Here is a 20,246-nt window from a genome sequence, read left to right on the forward strand (position 1 = left end):
ATTGATTCATGTCATATTTGCAGTCCACTGCATTTTGCGCGCATGAACTGTTTGATTCAGCTTCTTTTCATTCAACACATATACAACTTAGTCTTTTCACCCCTTAGTTTAAATTCTTAACTGTTTTTAAGAAATAGATTCTATTTATGCCCTTTGTCTATCAATGTCAAAACTACCCCAACCTTTATTTTCATGTAATAAAGAAAAAAATTAAGGAAAACATTCAAAACAGAGATCAAACATTCAAATATATGCAACTACTCCACCTAGTATTGTTCAGTTTCCCTGCTGTGATCAGGGAAATATGTTTTATTATCTGTCTTCTGTAGCTTTCACTAGTTTTTCAGGTACTCAATTCAAATTGCTTTTACTGATCTTTTCATTTCCATTTTTGAAATCATGATGAATATTGTTTTCTTTATTCTGGCTATTTATTACTTTCAACATCAATTTATAAAAATTTCTCTAAATTCCTCATATGCATAATTTATTACTACAAATTAATATTACTTTATATTCACATACCATATTTTTTAGCAATCCTCAGTCAGAGACACTAATTATTTCTAGATATTTTCTGCCACCAAGAATGTAGCTATAAATGCATTTATTTAGATTAAATCTTTGTATCTCACTTTGATTTACTTATGGCAAAGTACCAATAGCGAGATTACTGGATGTAAGAACTAAACAGTTTAGTTAATTTGGGAAAGAGTAGGGGGAAGGTCATGATTCTAACCGATATAAAAATAGACCATTTCATAGCTTCACCAAATATGTATTAACGTTCATGAATTCCCATATTCCCAGGTTGTTGCTTTTTTGTCATCATTGTCAATTTACAGTGTATGAAGTGAGAACTTAGGATCATTTGATGCAATAAAAATAAACAATATGTTATTTACATGAAACACACTTGAAATGCAGTAAATCACAAAAATCACAGAAGAATTTGGAAAAAATCTATTAAGATTCAGCTGAACTAAAAAAAAAGAGGGGAATACAGATCTCAGGCAAGGCAAAAGTAAAAATAGATTTGATTGAGCAAAAGATAAATGGAAAAATTAGATGCTGAAAAGTACTACAGGAAATGAATTAATACCAGAAAACGAAACTAGAATCATGGAGACCTCAACATAACCCTTTTACAATACAATAAATATAAACAAATGAAAATAAGCAACAGTAATTTTAATGTGCATTTATTTAACAACTACTGATTTAGAAAATATTTTCAAATGGTCATTTTATCTCAAAATGATGATTTGAAAGCTGTTTATATTATGTGATGACTTATCTAATGGAGTATGGTTTCTGTAGGAGTATATATTTGTGATAAAATAGTACAGAGATCTCAGAGTGAGAAATTCCTGGCTTGAAGTTCCACTTCTGACATACACTAGATGTTTGACACTAGAAGTCACTTAATCTGTGATTTCCCCAAGCAGTAAAGAGCATAAGATGCAGAGTAGGTTCTAATTAGGAAAGAAGTTATGATGAGTTTGCTGCACTGGTGAGATTAAAAACCTCTCCATATAACAAAGCAAAAACAAAAAAGCTTATATATGTCTTTTATTGGTGATGTTTGATGTAATTGTTTTCCTTTTTTTCCCTATAAATTCTCTTCTTATATTATGTGCATTATCTTTATTTTTGCAAAAACATTTTAGGTTTCTTGGTAATTTAAATTATTTTTCTCTACTGTAATCCCCTCTATCCATTGTTAAGAATTCTACCTGTAGGTATTACACATGCTGTACCTGTAGCTATTGTATCTGTTTTCATTCTCTCCTATTTTTAAAGTTATGAGACTATTTCAATTTTCCTTACATAGCCATTTTAAGATTATTGCATTAGATGATAAAATATTATCTAAATTTAATTTATATCAAATTGCTTTCCAATTTGTCAAATAGTCAAAAAAGTTATTTAAAATTTTAGGTTTACAGAATATTGGGTTATTTTTCTTTTTTTTTTTTAATGATTCCTGATCTAATTTCTTCAACCAGTCTATTTTTAAAAAATATGCTAACCAGTGCCAAATATTTTAAATGACTGCAGCTTTATAATGCAGTTTGAGACCTGGAGTATTATACTTTTTATTTAAATTTCTGCTTCTTTTCCCATTATTTTCAAATTAATTTTCTTATTCTTTTGTCTAGCTCTGCAAATGTGATTGGTATAGGACTGTGTGTAAATTAATTTAGGTAGTATCATTGTTACCATACTGGTTCAGCCACACTATGGTCAATGAATATTCTTCTAATTGATTTATTCATCATTTTCTTAAGTGATATTTTTAAATTATTATTAAAATTTCTTTAGTGATAGTTTCATAATTCTATTTTCTTTGAGTGTGCATTGGAAATTGACTCATAATTTTTAAATGAATTTTATAGTTATTTTAAAAGAGTCCTTCTAAATAATTTCTTCTTGGATTTTATTTTTGTTATTTAGAAATGTCCATGATTTTTGATGATTTTTTATTTCTACTTTTAATTATCTCCATTACCTTTGTTTTTCTGATTTCCATAGATTAAGCAAACCATAATCTGTAAATAATAATTTTATCTCCTTGTTAATGTTTAAACCTTGAATTTCTATATTTTTCTTACTACAGTATAGAGAAGGGATCTTCATTTACTTATGCATTTGCTGAGGAAGCATTTAATGTTTTCTTACCATAAATAAAGCTTGCTTTTAGTTATATTTATCTTCTGTCATCTATTTAAGCATATATATATAATATATATATATATATATATATACGTGTGTATGTATAAATGTATATACACATATATGTATGCTTTTCATCAACTGAAAAAATAGCTCCTTATATTTATGACTTTTCTTGATTTTAGGATGAAAGAATGTTATATTTTATCAAAGTTTTCTCTTTATCGTTATTATAATAATGTGATTCAGGAAGGTTTTTTTCCAATATGTGTTATGTTAATCACTGTCTAAATTTTGAAACTTCCTTGCTTCTGAGGTAAAAATTCAAACTCTTCATACTTGTCAGGGTCACTGTCCTACATCTTATACCATGGGTCACTCAAAGCCAGAGAAAGAAACCCATTTGTTGTTGTTCAATCATTTTCAGTCATGTCCAAATCTTTGCGACCCAATTTGGGTTTTTTCTTTTGGCAAAGATACTAGAGTAGTTTGCCACTTCTTTCTTCAGCTTATTTTACAGATGTGGAAATAAAGACAAATAAAGTTAAGTGATTTGCCCATGATCACATAGCCAGTAAGTGTGTGAAGCATGATTTGAACTCAGGAAGATAAATCTTTCTGACTCCAGGTCCAGCCCTCTATCTACTGTGCCACCTACTGTTTTTAAGTAATTATGTTAAATGTGTTTCCATTTTGCATCACTTTGTTGCCTTTATTTTTACATTCCTCTTTCAATTCTCTCAGGAGTTGCTGGCCTAACCCCTAAGACACACACACATATTTATATATTTCTATACATGTGTGTACATATGTATGTGCATGCACATATGTGAATATGTGTGTATATGTATGTATATGTGTGTGCACATATGTGTATGTGTGCATGTATGTATGCATATATGTGTGTATATGTATATACATACATGTATGTATGCATGTATGTGTACCATTTTTTTTCCTCCACCACTTTTATGATATGAAACTATTCACAATTATTCATTAGTCTCTTCTAAAATATTTTGTAAATCTATTCATGTTCTAAATAAGTATTGTCCTTGTCTGTGATATTTCTCCATTTGAATGTAAGATGAAGAGGAACTGCATACTGCAGTACAAAGAGTACTGGAATTGAAGTCATAAAACACGGATTTAAACTGTGGCTATGCTACTTTCTAACTGTATGAATTTGGACAAGAAAACTAACCACTCTGGGCCTCAATTTTCTTATTTCTATAATAAACGGTTGAACCAGGTGTCCTCTGAGGTTTTTTCCATCTCTACATGCTATGAACCCAATAACCTGACCTCCTCAATATTTTAAAGCTATAGGGTTCTTTTATGCTTTTTGTTAAGCTATTTTTAGGAAGTGTAAATGGTCTATTTCAATAACTGTTTTTTAATGATTTCTCATTATTTTCATAATCAATAGCTTATGTAAACAGGTCAAATTAGGAAACTTTTAATTGTACACCATATTTTCTATGCATTTTTATTCTTTCTTCTAATTTGTTATTGATTTCTATCTTTGATCTAAATTGAAGGTCTAACTATACAAAGAAATCTGATTGAGAAATAACTCCTACATTGTTAACCAGTCATGCCCTAGCTGTTAATATATAATCAATTTCCTTTTTCATAATGTTGTTCATTACATGTAATATTCATCATCCTCTCTTCTTGAAGAAGGTATTAATGATATGTAGTTGTGAACTCTCTGTAGTACATAAGCCTTCAACCTCTTTACATATTTTACTCCTAAACCACCATTTCCAATGGATTTTCTTTGTCTTCTATATACACCTTTGCATTGAAATCAGCAAACATTAAAGTATGCAGTAGTTTAATTTGCAATGTGTCAGGAAAGAAGTGTGGCATAGTGAAAAAGGTGTGATATTTGGAGTTGAAGGACCTAAGTTAATATCCTGAGAGTGTCACTTACTACCAGAGTGATTATGGGAAAATCAGATTCCTGAGAGGTGGAACCAAGATGGCAGGGTAAAGACAGGGGCTTGCTTGAACTTTATGATATTCCCCATCAAACAACATTAAAATATTGCCTTCAGCAATGGAATCCAGTAGTGGAAGAACCAATAACAAAAAGGGTGAATCAATTTTCTAGCCCAAGATAACTTGGAAGGCCTGCAAGAAAAGTCTGTTTTACTTAGGTGGGAGTGGAGCACAGTCCAGCACAAGCCATGCCAGTGAAGGACACACTCCTGCAAACCAGAAGAGGGCCTTGAGGCTAACTACAACACTCTAGTGGCTTCCAGTGATCTCAGCTCACAGATAGTAAAGGGGTGAGAGAACTGGTTAGAAGAAGATTACAGGAGACCCTTTGCTCCCACGGGAAGCAGGACTCTGTTGCATTGCCCATACATAATTCTTGGCCGCAGTCTGAGGGAAAGGAAGAGCACTAGCAGTAGCATGGAAACTGGTCACAGTTCCAGGGTAAAAAAGAGTGCTTGTAGTCATTCACAGGCCAGGAGAATAGTTGCTGTCTTCATCTTATCAGCTTGGAAGAATTAAAATTTACAGATTCCAATAATTAGCTTTGAAAACAATAGCACAAAAAACCTGAAACTTGGGAAAGCATCTCCTATATCCTGAGAGGAGAACCCAAGTTTAACATGAAGTAAAAAGTGATGAAATAGGCTGGAAGAATGAGCAAACAACAAAAAAGAATCTGACTATTGAAAGCCAATATGTGACAGGGAAGATCAAAACACAAAGAAGACAATAAAATCAAAACAACTACATGAAAAGCCTCAAATAAAAATCTGAATTAGCCACAGAACCAAAAAGAATTACTGGAAGAGCTCAATAAGTATTTAAAAGTCAAATAATAGAGGTAAATAAAATCAGAAAATAAATGAGAATGATGAAAGAAAATCATGGGGGAAAAAAGAGTCAACAGTGTTAAAGGAAATATAAAAAAAAAAAATTTAAGAAGCTCACATACATCCCCAAAAGAAGAGCCAAATGGTAAAAGAGGTACAATCATCCACTGAAAAGAAGAGCTCCTTAAAAAGCAGAATTGGCCAAATGTTGGGATTGGGGGGAAGATGTATAAACTTTCACTGATGAAAATATCTTCTTAAAAAGTAGAATTAGTCAAATAGAAAAGGAGGCACAAAAGGCTATGGAAGAATATAAGTCCTTAAAAAGTAGAATTGGGCAATTAGAAGCTAATGATTCCATGAGATAGCAAACAAAATCAAAAGAAGAAAAAAAGTAGAAGAAAAGGCAAAATATCTCATTGGGAAAAAATAAAACAAACAAACAGACAACTGACATAGAACATATATACAGGAGAAATAATTTAGGAATTATTGCACAAGTTGAAAATCATGATCCAGAAAGAGGGCCTAGACATTATATTTCAAGAAATTATTGAATTAAACTATCTTGATTTATTACAACCAGCTGGTAAATTAGAAATTGAAAGAATCTACCAATTACTTCCTGAAAAAAAATGTCAAAATGAAAACTCCCAAAAATATTATAGCTAAATTACAGAACTTCCAGGTCAAGAAGGAAGTATTGCAAGCATCCAGGGAGAAAGAAAAATCAAATATTGTGAAGCCAGAGTTGAGATAACACAAGATTTAGCAGCTTCTAAATTAAAGGATCAAAGGGCTAGGGATATGCAATTCTTCAGAGCAAAGGATATAGGAGTAAAAGCAAGAATCACCTACCCAGCTCTTTTGGGGGATAGGGAAATGAATTTGATGAAATAGAAGACTTCTAAGCATTCTTGCTGAAAATATCAGAGCAGAATAGAAAATTTTACTTTCAAATACAAGACTCAAGTGAAGCTTAAAAAAGTAAACAGAAAAAAAACATAGTAATTCAATAAAGTTAAACTGTTTACATTTCTATTTCAGAAGATTATACTTGTAACTCCTAAGAACTACATAATTGTTGGTGCAGTTAGAAGTCATATACATAGAGAGAGGTAATGGGTGTTACTTGAATATGATGGAATGAGATCCAAAAACAAAAAATAAAACAAAAAAGTTGTGTGAGAAAGAGGGATGTACTAGGAGAAGGAGAAAGGGAGAGGTTGAATAGGATAAACTATATAACATAAAAGGGGAAAGAGTGTTTACAGTTGAGGGGAAAATGGGTGGGGTGGCATCAATACTTGAATCTCTTTCTCATTGGACTTGGCTCAAAGAGGGAAAAACAGCACACTGGGTTAGTTATAGAAATCTATCTTACACTACAAGGAAGTAAGAAAGAAGAAGAATAAGAGAAAGGGAGAGGAAGAGATAGAAGAGATGGCAGATTGGGGAAGCTGGTAGTGAGAAGCAAAACACTTTTGAAAAAGGACAATTGGAAAGGAGAGAGAAAGAAAACAAAAAAGAGAACAAAAAGTAGTATGGAGGAACAAAAAAAAACTTCAAGAAAAATAAAGAATTTTTTAAAAAAGGTATGCCTTAATCTGTATTCATAAACCATCATTTTTTTTTCTCTGTGGATGGGTAGCATTTTTCATCATTAGCCTTTCAGACTTCTCTTGGATTATTATATTGCTGAGACTAGCTGAGTCATTCACAGCTAATCATGATACAATATGGCTGTTACTTTGAACACAGTACATTTCATTTTGCATCAGATCATGTCAGTCTTCAAAGGTTTTTTTTTTTTTCTGAGAGCATCCCGCTTATCATCCTGTTTATCGCAATAGTATTACATCATAATCACATGCCACAATTTGTTCACCCATTCTTCAATTAATGAACATCTCCTCAATTTCTAATTCTTTGCCAACAGAAAAGAGCTGCTATGTTTTTGTGCAAATAGGTGCTTTTACTTTTGGGGGTTTTTTTTATCTCTTTTGAGAAACAGACCTAGTAATAATATTGCTAGATCAAAGGTTATGCATGGTTTTATAGCCTTTTGGGCATAGTTCCAAATTGCTCTACAGAACGGTTGAATCAGTTCCTATTTACATTGACTCTGAGTCACTCATGACCAAACAATGACCATGTAGGGTTTGGTCTGGGACCTATTGTTGGCCAATCAGTGAGAGCCAAAGACCTGTATTGTCCAACTGGCCAGTTCCAGTTAGGTCCCTAGTGGGGCATCTCCTACTACTCATAAGGTTGTTGTTTGTGCTTTATTCTCAAAAAGGACTGTGACATCATGGAGGTGATGCCATGACATGAAAATAAATTGGAGTTAAGTGAGTGGGAGCTATACAAAGTCACTAGCCTCTCCTCTAGAGTGATCTGGGTCTAGTGGCCAGATCCACATCAGGATGACTAGAGATGGACCCGGCTGAGGATAGTGGACAGCATACATATATTAAATTGTGCATTTCCTCTATTGATCTCAATATTTTCCCCAAAGGACCCTTTTTTATATCAAAAGTATTTCAATGATGCTGTACAATTGGAATATTAGCCTCCAAAAATTTTGAGTTGGTTCCAGATCACACAAAAGGCTATAGAGAAACACATATGGTGTGTAGGATCTAACTCATTAATAGTAGAGAATTGCACTTTATGATTGAAGATGGAAAAAAATATACCATCGTATCAGAGGGATTTATAACTGATAATGGAATTTATGTTAGTCATGAAGTAAATCTATGAGATAACTGATAGATAGTCTAAATATTCCATTCGATATCTTCATATGCAGACACCAAAATTTTTGTAGTATAAGACTAAATGGAAAGGAGACAATAAAGTTCAAACTGGTAAGTCTTCTCTATACCCAACCAAGTCCCTAAGATGAGCATAGAACAAGAAAACCTAAGGGTCAGATATCACTTCACTATAATTTTACTCTGGTCCTTTACAGTTTGGTAAAATAGACCTCTAGAGAATATTTGCCATGAAAGGGGAATTAACGATAATAACAGAAAGCAGTTCACACATTAATTCAGATGAGAGACTCAGATGAGACAAGATATTAAAAAAGGTAAAATAAAATAATCGAACTGAATTTATTCTTGACCTAGGGTATTATAATAGCTCTTATAAGGTGGCTGATTGGGTATTATGGTTCTTAACTTCGGATTTTTCACTTAAAGGTCCACATTTCCTACCATTACTAAATGCTTCACCCCAGTACATGGTAGCCAAAACTATCTAACATCCCTGAAGATGACCAGTAGGCAGTAGCAGAGACTTGTTTAGCAATCATGATACAAACAGAAATGTGTAGTGGCAAATAGAGACTGGACACTCAGCAAAGAAAAACAGAGTGCAGCATAATGACACCATCTGACAACATGGACAACTTCGTAAGGTTGATAGATGAGTTACCTGAGTTATGTGTGTACTGTTTACGTGCTTACTTTTACTGTATTCCGGCCATATGGATTCCTGACTTATATATCATTTTATGTCTTTTTTCTAGATATATGCACTGTCTATGAGAGAGCAATCGAACCATATTCCCTGATCTTGCAATTTTTCTCCCTGTGGGTCTTTCCCCAGTGATGTTGTGGTAACAGGGGAGTAGTGTACTTTATTTTCTGCATAGAAGAGGGATGTATTATTGTCATTTAATTAGCTGTTATTTTATTAATTGTATATATTTTGATATCATATTTTCACTGATTGGCTGGCATAATAACATATTGGGGCTTATAATCTATGATTGTAAATTCCTTGAGGGTACGCACTGTCTTTTGCCTCTTTTTGTATCCTCTAGTGCTTAGTGCACTTCCTGGCATAAAGTAGGTACTTTATTCTATATCTTTTTGAATTGAATCAAATAGAATGGATTCTGACCTAGAATGATTCTGACCCTTGAAGCTAGGGTGAAGTTTTAGATGAGTTAGGGTAGCTGTGTGGATGAGTTGCCATCTGTACTAATGGAAGTTAATAAAAGTATTGAAAATCTAGAACATGTCTACCAGAGATCACAATGATGATAAAAGAACAAGAGAACATACCATATGGATATGGGCTAAAAGAAATGGGAATTTTTATCCAAAGGAAAAAAAGATTTAAGTGGATAGAAAGCCATCTTTGAGTATTTGAAGAGTTGTCACATGGAAGAGGAATAAGACTTGTTGTAACAAGGATTAATGAGTGGAAATTGTATACATTTAGAAGACTCAATAAAAAGAACAGCTTAATAACAATAGGTATTTTGCATGTGTGAAATGGGAGATAGTCATTATGATGTTAGAATCTTCCATAGTGTAGATCTTCAATAAAATTCTAGATAGTAATAGTTAATATTTATACAATGCTTTAAAGTATGTAAAGCACTTTACTATGTACAGAGCACTTTAATATTATCCCATTTGAAGTTCACAAAGACCCTATTAAATAGTTGCTATTGTTATCCCTATTATGCAGATGAGGAAGCTGGGTCTTCTAGAGGTTAATTTTTCAGGTTCATAGAGCTAGTAAAGGCCTAAGCAGAATTAGAGATCTTAATTCCAGATCTAGTTCTCTACTCACTAGATCACCTAGCAACAGATCTAATTGCTATTCAGCCACACATTAGATGAAGTCTAAAGTTGCTTCCATATCTGAAATTTTATGATTCTTAAGGAATATTCCATTTTCTATATGGTTAGTTAAAGACATTAAGAATTGTTTTATGACTGATGTCTGAAAATAAATATTTCTACATTGTCAGGATTTGGGGATTTCAATGAATAATATTATATGCTATCAAGTAAAAGAAACTCATTAGCAGCAAGAGAGAGAGTAAAGATTTTTTAAAGATATTTTATTTTATCTTTATTACAAATTATACAGAGGTCATAGCTGTATAATATTGAGAATAAGACTTTTCATCATTAAAATTTGGCAATTAACAAATCTTTAGGTTATAAAGAATGTTTTTGCTTTCTTAATCACTAATGGAAAAAGAAACAATTTGATAAATTATTCACCCTCTACTCAAATATACAAATTTTGACTATTTCAAAGTCTAACAAATGTTAAGCTATGATATCATCTGAGAAGAAAATAACAATGCACTGTCTGAGTTATATATTATCTGACCACAGATACATTATTTACTTAAACAAGCAGACAGTCTGACATATGGGTGGATGGATAAATAAAGCATTTATTAAGCATTTACTATGTACCAGGAACAACGCTAAGCACTAAGAATACAAATCATATGTGTGTGTGTGTATGTGTATGTATATATCTGCATATGTATATGTATGTGTGTATATATATATATATATGTATGGAAAGGGAGAGAGAGAGAGAGAGAGAGAGAGAGAGAGAGAGAGAGAGAGAGAGAGAAGAGAGAGAGAAAGAGCATCTCTTCCTCAATAAGTTTACATTCTAATGAGGGAAGAAAATACATAAAAGGGATCTGGAAATCAGTGTACTGAATGGGCAGGGAAGGTGAAGGGTAACCTTACAGAGACAAGGCTACTGGTGAAGAGGTAGAAATGTCTAGGGAGTGAGGAATAGAAGCAAGAATAATGCAAATAATTTCAAAACTAGAGGAAACCTTAGAGATAATCTGCAAAATAGGGTTTAGATGATAGAATAGGATTAGATGGAATAGGATTAGAGATAGTATATACTTTATTAAAAATCCATATTAAATCCTTAATAAAAAACATATGCCTATCCTAAAACAAGTTTTGGTGATAAAAAGGTATATACTATGTAAATTAATTCTTAGTCACCTATAAATGTTAAAGTGATTTGTTTTCATTATTCTTATATACTTTTGAGTGTGAAATGGGAGATAGTCTATCTCTGAAAGACAAAGGGAGCCATGGGAAATTTGAGGGGAGATTAAAAGGTTTGAGAAAGCCATTGGGGTAAGTGTGGTAGTGAATGGCAACTCCCCCAACATTACCAATGAAGAGGTGAATGTGCAATCAGTGATGAAAAATGTGGGCAAGATGCTTTGTCATCTAAAGACAACCATGTCTTAATGAGTACAAAAAGATGGAAAAAGTAAGAAAAGAAAAGAAAAGGTTCAAGGTACAAATTTGTTACTTATGGAGCAGTCACTCTAGAAAGCATAGTCAACTAAGTGAGTGGATCTTGAGTGGGACGTTGAGGAGACGTGTCACTTTGAGAGTAACTGGAACAAGAGAGTGGGCAATGGGGAACAGGGAATGCGGTTGGTACAATGAAAATGCTGTATACTAATCATTGAAGAAGGAGTTTGGACAGGTTATCATTGTCTACGAGGGGCTATGTAGCTCATGTTGTAGAGGTAGAACAGGATGAAAGATGCGTAGAGATGTAGTAGAGAACAGACAGTCTCAGTCTTCTCCCTACATGGAGATTCTAGGAAGTTAAGGAGCCAAGTGTAGGTAGAAAGTTGTAAAGGGTTTGAGGGTTAGAGGACACTATACTCTCTGGGGCAAAACAGTCAGTGAGGAAAGAGGCAGGCCAGAAAGTGCCTAAAGGGTGATGAAATGGATTTTCCATTGAAGGACCCTTCTCTGGAAGGAAACAAACCTGAAATTAGATGATTTTTTTAATTGCCCAAGTGCCAGCCTAGCTAAATGTGGATCAGAGGTTTACAATAAAGACACACATATCTATCTACCTATCTATCTATAGTGTGGAAATCAGACATATCACTGAGAAATTCTTATTTCTGCTTGCCACTGAAATACTGTGAGGAGAGCACATTTGGATATCAGTATATACATGTACATAAACACACATATAGTAATCATTTGAATAAATGTGAAAAATATCAAATTTTTATGATTGTATTCATGTGTCTATCCATCTTTTTTTTTTCTGCTAACTCATGAATACCATTTCTTTTATTTGAAAATTTTTGACTTGTGTCAGTGGAAGTATGCTTCACATCAAATTGCATATCTTTGGAAGAAATGAGTAAGTATAGTATTTAAAATCCATTTTTTAGGTCATGTCTTTAAGAAAATATTCAGTTGATCTAATGTGATTATAAAAAGTAAAGAACAAAGCAATTATGTCCAATTCCTCTGAGCACAGCGGGAACTGAAGGGCTTAGTGAGGGCTGCCTTGTTTTGGTCAACCTTGACATGTCAGTTCTTACATTATGAACACTTTTAGCAGCAGGGAGAAAAGCTGAAAAATTATTACTTGTCAAAGAGAGGACCCAATTGAGAATATGACACAAATAGATGAAAATGAACTACCACGAAAAGAGCACTCATTTTGGAGTCAAAGACCATGGGTTCAAATCCTGGCTCTGCCATTTGCTTTCTCTATGCTCACTTCTTTGGAGATTAATTTTCACTTCTATAGAATGAAAAAAATTAGGATTTATGGCTTATGTATTCCCATCTAGCTCAACATCCATTCTCTGATCCTAAAGAGATGAATAGGACAGCCAAAATACAGATGAAATGGCTGAATATTTAAAGACAAAAAAAGGGAAAGTCAGGGCACTAGAAAGTAATGAGTGTTATGTCAAGTTAAAGTGATCATGATTAAGACCTTTTTTTTTGAGCATTAAAGAAAATTCACATTTTATTTAGAATGAAATAAACTATACAAAATTGTTTTTCTTCACCAAAATGACTAATATTTCCTCCATTACTCCTAGATAACCACAAAATCTTAATGTGCAAATTCTCCAGCTTAGGTTTACAAGTTAAGATAAGGCATGGAAAAAGGCAGGACAAATCCAAACAAGATGAGTTGGGGTTTTTTATGTTTATGAGGTTGGATTTAAGATCATAGAACCAGATATTTGATGTATACCTATGAAAAGTTCATGAAACAGTTACTGTGGAACCCCAACTAAGGAATGTAAACCACAACAATCACTCATTTATGAGGAACAACATTGACTCTATTACTTAAATTTAAAGTGAACTCATTCATTTGCATTTACTTGATGAAGTCAGAGTCATCATGGAAATGTGTACGAGTTCATGGTTTGGTATGAACTGTCCTCCAATATATCTTTTTACTGTCAATGGTACAATATTTAAAAACAAACAGACAAACATATAGGAGTCAGTGGTCAGTAGTGAGCTTCATTTTGATTAATTTTTCCCCACTTCTCCCAGTACATGTCTATATCTATATCCATATCCATATCTATATCTATATCTATATCTATATCTATATCTATATCTATATCTATATCTATATCTATATCTATATCTATATCTATATCTATATCTATATCTATATCTATCTATATCTATATCTATATCTATATCTATATCTATATCTATATCCATATCCATATCCATATCCATATCCATATCTAATCTATATCTATATCTATATCTATATCTATATCTATATCTATATCTATATCTATATCTATATCTATATCTATATCTATATCTATATCTATATCTATATCCATATCCATATCCATATCCATATCCATATCCATATCCATATCCATATCCATATCCATATCCATATCCATATCCATATCCATATCTATATCTATATCTATATCTATATCTATATCTATATCTATATCTATATCTATATCTATATCTGTCTATCTCTCTGTCTATCTATCTATCTATCTATCTATGTGTATGCATGTATGTGTATATATTTGTATGTATATGTTTATGTTTGTATGTATATGTATGTGTTTGTGTGTTTGTGTGTGTATGTGTATGTATATTTACAATAACTAAAATACTGCCAAACTTTTTAGTTGGATCCCTGATAATCACAAATCATATGTCCAGAATGAAGTTAATGAAAATATCTCCAGAGCAGTAGATACCAGGAGAAGTCACTCACACACACACACACACGCACACACACACACACACACACAAAAATGAAATGTAGCATTTCTATATTTTGGAAGGTTGATTTTCAAAGAATTTCAGTTCACAGAATAGCAGTTTAAAATGCAGATTATCAATGGCTAACATATTCAAATGGAGACCTAAAGGCAAACTTGTCTTCAATGATTAAGTGGCCTATCAATATTTCAGGGCTTCTCTCTCAACCCCCAATGTGTAAATTCATGGAGAAAATCTATTTTGGTCAATTTTCTTATGTATTTTCAGTTATCTCTGAATTACTTGTGGGAAGAACTTCTTCTTGGAGGCCAAATTACTTATGTAGAGTTTGATGTAAATGTCCACCACTAAATCTAAGTCATGTTTTACATCAAAGTTTATGTTAAACAAAGCCTTTACTTGACAGTATCCCTCAGGTATGCCTTATGATGTTTTCAACCATTTTCATATCTGTCATTCTCAACCTTCATCAATGGGAGTATACAGAGTACTTTAAGCAATGCATAAACATTAGCAGAAAAATGATGTCTGGCAGATGCAAAGCTTCATAAGTTGGTGCTAGAAGCTCATTACCTTTTCCTTTGTGTTTCCATTTAATTCTCCAACAATGAAGTTCTGCAGAAAGAGTGTTTGGATTAGGAAGGACACTTTTGTACATATCAGCATGGTATTCCTCCAATGTACTAAATTTCAGCTGTCCCATGACAGAAGGCACTAAAGACAAAAAAAATTTAGTGCTTTGAGGTACTGTTCAGAAAAGACATCCTTCAGCTCCTGAATTATGTGCTCCACAGTTGGGACACTAAGTACCTCTTTATAGTAGCTTTCAAATGTCACTTTAGGTTCTAGGTTACCTTGCTGAAACCTGCAAAATTTTCCAGGAAGTTTAATTTCTATATCTAGCTTAGTGGCTGATAATTACTTAAAACCATTTGAGCCCTGATAAGGGCCCAAATCAACCAATCAACTAGAAGAGGCACCATAGCCTAACAGACATGCTTTACTTTGCTCTCTGAGTGAACTCAAAATGGCCCTCCCTGTGTCAGAAACTACAAGGCTGGATGAAGCTGACCAGGAACATTTTTCTATTTATGACTGTCAAGGACAAGACACCTTGAACCAGACACTATGTTGAAGAATAGGTTATGCCATGTTATATCATGTTAATGATAGGAGAAACACAGACATCTTGAATCTATAATCTCAACTGACACTGTAACACTTACTGCATTTACAATCCATTCTATTAGGAAATTCCTTTCTCATGTTATGGTTAACACATATGGAGACTAGAATTTTGGTTGACACAGACATCCTAGGTTGGGATTTCTCTAAGTGTATAATGGTCTTCTTCAGATCTACCTCTGAATTCAGAATTAATTCTGACTCCCGTGTATGCATTATTTTCTGGCTGAATGAGAATAAATAGGCTTGTACAAGCACATGTACAGCCTGCTTGTTTGTTCCTTGATCAAATCTTTTTTTTAAGGTGAACCCCATTCTGTTGTTTATTGAGCAAACCTTTGATAAAAGGGGAAAACTGATTCTGTTTGTTTCTTTGTACCAAAGCTTTGGTAAATGGTTGTCATGGTCAAATTTGTGGCTTCCTCAAACCAAAATTCAAGACAAACTTCAATTTTTTCCCCCATCACTTGATTTAAAGAATACAACACCGCGGTTAAACTGCTGGCTGCAAAGAAGACATCAGAGGTCTGACCATAGAGTCTTCCTAAAGGCTCTTGTACAAGGTAGAATATTTTTTAGAACCACAACAGAACAATGAAATCAAAATCTTTTCATGTACTACCAAGTACAAGTGCTTGGACAGCAATAAAGTCATTTCACCTAACAGCTGTGTCAGTGTTTATATTATCTAAATATAAAACAAGTGATTGTAAAAGTTCATTAAAAACTTAAAGGCATCTTGCCTGCTGGTCCATTGAAAATGGCAAACCTCCTTTAACTTGTTACCCTTCTCCTTACTATTCAGAAAGCGGGGCAATCTCTAATCTTCCTGATCTATATCTTGCTACTGGACCCAGATGGCTCCAAAGGAGAAAGTGAGAATGGTGTCCTTGCATAGCCCTTACTCACTTAAATATAATTCACTTGCAAGTCAAGGCATCATCTTCCTGATGTCATGGTCCTCCTTGAGAATGAAGGACACAAGAATCTGTGAGTAGTCTGAACTGTCCCACTGGGGACCCAACTGGCCACTTCCAGTTGGGCAACTCAGCCTCCCTCCCTCCTTCCTTCTTCCCTTCCCTTCCCTTACCTTTCATTTCCTTCCCCTTCCTCTTTATTCTCCATCTGTCCACATGGATATTTTTTAAGGAGTTACAATATGATCCCTCTCCCATCCCCTTTGCATCTTAAAATATACACTAAGTCCTGGAACTGTTAAAACTACTTCTCAACTCTTTGGATTTTATACATCATCTTCTCCCTCTCCCCCTTATTATTGCGTTCTCTAAATAAGAATACATCAGTGTCTTTTTTCTTGAGGAAAATAAGGAAAGAAAACCAAAAAATATGTCAAACACCAATTCCCACCACGTGGGAACTACAATGATTAAGGATAAAACAAAAGTCAGAAACATTCAGTTAACACAATCAATCAGGGCACAGTATTAGTAATATTGGGAATGACAAAGTAGCTCACTTTATCTCTTTCCTTTTTACTCTTATAAAGTGTAAGGATCAATTTAATTATATGAAGTGACTGCAACTTCATTCCCTCTCCAGGTGGAGAGGGAAGAGTATTCCTGCAGTAATCTGCTATGACATAGTGCTGGAAGTCATAAGGATATGCACAAGACAGTGAGCTCCATTAAAATAGGGGCTAGTTTTTGTATCCCCACTGCACAGTCCAATGATGCTCTAAATATTTTGGTATATATGAATCCAGCACTTAATGGGTATGGACATTATAGTAATTTTACTGGCATAATTCCAAATTAGTTCCCAAAAGGATTATTTATACTGATTCATAATTCTATTAATGGTACACTGGCATGCTTATATTACCACATTCCCACTAAATGGATTATCCCTTTCTCTCTCTCTCTCTCTTCCTTGTCTCATCTTTGCCAATTTACTGGCTATGATATAAAACCTCAGCACTGTTTTAATGTGCACGTCTTTTAGTTTTAGTGATTTGGGGCATTTTTCATATGCTTGTTAATATTGTAAAATTCATAATTTTTGAACAGCTCTATTGAGAAATACTTTTCATGTTTATCTATCCATTTATTTTTGCATTTATATCTATAATCCTTCAATATATGGACTTACTATATAAGATTTATAGAAAATATGTATACACATATACACATGTGTATATATATATATATATATATATATATATATATATATATATATATGTTTATTATCTCTATCTCTATCTCTCTATTTATCTTTCTATCAGGGACTATATAGGTTAGCTGGGGCTGCAGTGGCTAGGGTGCCAGGACTGGAGTCAAGAAGGACCTGAGTTCAAATCTGACTTCAGACACTTATTGGTTTTCTGTAATTATTGGCAAATCATTTAATTTTTCTTGGTTTTCTCACTTGTAAAATAGAGATAATAATATCATCTATATGCCAGGGTAGTTATGGAGATTAAATGAGATAATATTTGCAAGGAAATTAGTACAATAATTGACACATAGTTACTACTGTATGAATGTTAACTATTAGATAGAAATGATACATGATATCTATGTATATGATGTAGGAAATAGGCATATATACACGCACATACAAATTTACATAATGCAGTATGTATATACTATAGTATATACATTATAATATATTACATTATCTATTATATAGAATTATATATCAATTTTTCACATAAGAATTTGATACCTATGATGTATAGGATGTGTATCTATATTATATAGATTACAGATGATCTATAATTATAGATGTTTTTATTTATTACTGACATGTGGACATATATATCTCTATATATAGATATATAGTTATAGTGAAACCTAAATATTTATAATATGAAGATATACATCTCTAATTGTAGATAATCCATATATCTATAATACATAGAAATATAGATAATCTATGTATTATAGATATATAGCCTATACTTCCTAGATACCAAACCCTTATTTGAAAATTTTTATATTTTTTTTCTCATGTAATTGCTTGTTTTAATTTCATGGAAATAATCTGTTTAATTTTTTCATAACTGTCTAATTTTTTTGTTGTTTTTGCTTAAGAATATCTCTCTTACCAATATCTGTGTGAGATATATGATCTGTTTCCCTTCTAACTTTTTAAATTGGGGGAGGGAATCAGCATTATTTAACCCTTGCTACGTGCAAGCCATTGTGCTAAGTATTTTACAAATATTATCTCATTTGACTCTCTTAACCACTCTGTTAGGTTGGTGTTTTTATTATTTCCATTTTACAATTGAGGAAAGTGAGGAAAATTGTTTGTGTCCACGGATGACGTTTCTCTTCTAACTTTTAGACTGAATGATTTTTAATATGATGAAAATATGGAATAGGGTTAATTTATATCAGATTGCTTTGCAGTTTTCTCAGCCCTTTCTTTAAATAAGAAGTTGTTTCCTTGTTCAGTCATTCAGTCATGTCCAAATCTACTTGACCCCAGGAACTTTGTCCATGGGGTTTTCTTGGCAAAGATACTGAAGTGATTTGCCGTTTTCTTCTCTAGTGTGTCCTCATTTTACAGATGAGGAAATGTGGCAAATTGGAGTTCTGACTTACCCAGGGTCACACAGTTAGTAAGTGTCTGAGACCAGATTGGAATTTAGATCTTCCTGACTCCAGGCCTCTTGCTCTCTTCCCTATACCACCTAGCTGTTCCAGTTATTTCCTAAGAACTCCTAAATATAAATATTTTCTGGTCTGCTGAACTCTATTATTGAATTTCCATTGACTTACATCTTTTCTTTTTTTATTTCATGTAACCTATACCACATGGTCCTGAGGGCTACTGATTTGTAGTTTCAGGTCTAGATGAGCTATTTCCCCTTAATCCCTATTTTTGTATTATTTCCCTTTATATTCTAGATCTTTTTGCCTCACCAAAAGAATTATTTTGTAATTTTAACAAGTTCTATACAGTGTTCCTTTGAGAGTTTTATTCATATACCATTGAAACTATAATTAACTTTAGTAGTATTATCATGTTTATTTTATTGGATTGACACAATTATGAGCACTGAATATTTCACAGGCTATTTAAATTTTTCTCTATTTAATAAACACTTTGTACTTATATCTATGCAAGCCTTTTGTGTGCTTTAGCAGACTGATCCCCAAATATTTTATGCATTTGTAGTTATTAGAATTGAGACTTCCCTTTCAATTATCACATCTTGAATTTGTTCATTATGTAGAAATTCTGTTGATTTGGGGCAGTTTATCTTGTAGCCTCCAAATTTACTGAAACTTTTTTCAAATTTTTTTAACCAATTCTGCAGTATTTCCTAAGGAAATCATCATGTCATCAGCAAATAAGAGTAGTTATTTTTTTATCTGCTCTTTGCTTACCTTTATAGCTTTCATTTAATTTATCTTGTTGTTACTGCTGGCATTTCATGTTCTATGATAAATAATAATGGAAAGAATGAGCATGCTTGCTTACTCCTATATTTATAAAGGAAGCTGGTGGTGCATTGACAAGAATAGTAGGCTTGGAGTTAAGATTTCATTTCAAAGCTAGCTTTGGACATTTACTGTGTCACCCTGAGCAAGTCATTTAACCTCTGCCTCATTTTTTTTCCTACTATAAAATGGTGATAATAATAGCATCTAACTCTCAGGGTGATTGTGAAGATCAAATGAGATAATTACAAAAAAGCAATTGAAACATAGTAGGGGCTATA

The 20,246-nt window shown here is 32.9% G+C and overlaps 1 pseudogene; it reads right to left on the reverse strand.

Moving 5' to 3' along the window:
* Positions 1-14,547: 14,547 nt before the first annotated feature.
* Positions 14,548-19,337, reverse strand: LOC144456552 (52 kDa repressor of the inhibitor of the protein kinase pseudogene; annotated as a pseudogene).
* Between the last annotated feature and the right edge of the window lie 909 nt (positions 19,338-20,246).

Source organism: Phascolarctos cinereus, unplaced genomic scaffold, assembly GCF_003287225.1.
Source record: "Phascolarctos cinereus isolate Bilbo 61053 unplaced genomic scaffold, phaCin_HiC Scaffold_4;HRSCAF=312, whole genome shotgun sequence".
Lineage (NCBI taxonomy): Eukaryota > Metazoa > Chordata > Mammalia > Diprotodontia > Phascolarctidae > Phascolarctos > Phascolarctos cinereus.